The sequence below is a fragment of the Chionomys nivalis genome, chromosome 12 (genome assembly GCF_950005125.1).
Source record: "Chionomys nivalis chromosome 12, mChiNiv1.1, whole genome shotgun sequence".
NCBI classification, from domain to species: domain Eukaryota; kingdom Metazoa; phylum Chordata; class Mammalia; order Rodentia; family Cricetidae; genus Chionomys; species Chionomys nivalis.
In genome coordinates this window covers 36,258,790-36,260,967 of record NC_080097.1, presented here as the reverse complement: position 1 = coordinate 36,260,967, position 2,178 = coordinate 36,258,790, and positions in this window count along the sequence as shown.

The window sequence follows — 2,178 nt, the reverse complement described above, 5'->3', positions numbered from 1 at the left end:
TATAAATTGGCCATTGGTTATATGTATCTTGGAACAAGGTGTGACCTTGAATTTGTCATTCCGAGCAATTCTGAGGAGAGGTGTGTGACATTTTGAATGAAAATGGCCCTATGGGGTCATATATTTGAATGCCTGACCTACAGTTGGTGGGACTGTTTGGGAAGGATTAGGAGGCATAGTCTTGTTAGAGAAGGTTTTTCACTAGGGTAGGCTTTGAGGTTTCAAAAGCCCATGCCATTTCCAGTTAGTGTTCTCTCTCTCTCTCTCTCTCTCTCTCTCTCTCTCTGTGTGTGTGTCTGTCTGTCTGTCTCTCTATCTGCCCCTGTCCTGTGGCTGTCTATGTTTATGTCTGTGTCTCTGTCTCTCTCTGCCTTGTGGTTGTTGTCTCAAATGTAAGCTCTCAGCTACTGCTTCAGAGCCATGGCTGCCTGCCTTCTTGCTACCATGCTACCTACCATGATGGTCATGGACTCATTCTCTGAAACCATGAGTCCCAAATTAAATGCTTTTCTTCGTGAATTGCCTTGGTCCTAGTGTGTTGTTACAGCAATAGAACAGTAAATAAGACAGACCGAGAGCTGAGACCTTCTGCCAGGCGCTCACCTGGTAACTGGGGATAGATCTGTTCTGGAATGTGCTTTGGGAGGCACAGCACTGCCTCCTGAAGTCTGCTGAATCCATTCTGACTGACTTCAATACAGCTCTTAATCCTGCTGACAATACTTTGCTCGGTGTCACCCGGGACAAATGCTGGCTTGTGGTAAAACGCTGACACAGCAGGTATAACCAAGAGGGCCCCTGAGCAAAACGGGAAAAAGCCATCCATCTACTCTGCCCTTTCAGACATTGTTTCTATGAAGAAAGAACAGTCTGGTTGCTTGAAAGCTGAGTGGCAAGATCCAGGAGTCTTTGGAGCTGGTTTGGTTGGCTTCCCTTGGATTGCACTCAAAATGCAGAGGCATTTAAGTAGATTATCTAATCCCTCTTGTCTGCATACACTGTGCTTTGTACATGCCATGATGCTTTGTGTTTTCCATAGCGCATCCTTCCCATTTAATCATGGTGCCTGTGGCCTTGATCACTCAGAACACCCTACTGTCACTTAGGGTCAGCTGGCTTCAGGTTCCAGCATGTCCTGGACATGATTATTTGGCCTCACTTTCCATTACAGTGTGAGCAGAGGATTTTTCATACCAATTGTAAAACATGAAACCTCTTGCCCACCAGGCTGACAGAGTCCCAGAAGCCCACTCTGTTCCAAGTGAGGTGCTGAGGCCAAAACGACACAGTGAGAACCCCAGGTGCCAGAGGGAGGCTGCTGCGTTTGCTTTTGTTGTGATCTCCAACCATGATTGAGAGAAGGTTAAAGTACCTTGTTTTTTTAGCTCTCAATCATTGTCAGACCTGGTACATAGCACTGCAGAATTGAAAAGGAGGAAGACACAGTGGGAAGAGCTGTAGACCAGACATCAGCAGGTCTTGGTCCCAGCCCCTCTCCACCTCTGATGTTCTGGCTCATCTACAGTCATGTCAAATTCATTCCGCAATTCCCTACTGCCAAGAAATGAAGAAAACAGACACCGAGCCAACCCTAAGGGATTTTGAAAGTTCTTTCCTTCCACACTGTGCTCACTCTGATCTCACAGTAGCACGGGTTCTCTTGCTGAATCTGTATGATGTAATCCAGGATAGCAATCCCATGCAAATATCTTTTTTTTTTTTAAAGATTGTTTATTTATTTATTATGTATACAATGTTCTCTGTGTGTATATGCCTGCAGGCCAGAAGAGGGCACCAGACCTCATTACAAATGGTTGTGAGCCACCATGTGGTTGCTGGGAATTGAACTCAGGACCTTTGGAAGAGCAGGCAATGCTCTTAACCGCTGAGCCATCTCTTCACTATGTATGTCTTCCCTGGGGAAAGACTCCATTCAGATGTGTCTGTACCAATCCTATGTGCAAGAGAATAAAGCAGTATGGTTAACCCCAATGTTACCCCTCCACACTTCATGTCATCCTATGAGATAAATGTTCAACATTTTCTTCAGTTCTTTGTTTCTTAATCACTTGTGCAAACGTCATATTTCTTTGTATATGATTGTGCTGTGCCTTATGCTGTTTCTCCAAATATATTCTGCACTTTACTAATTTTCCCCTGGGCTGCTTCCCATCTGCT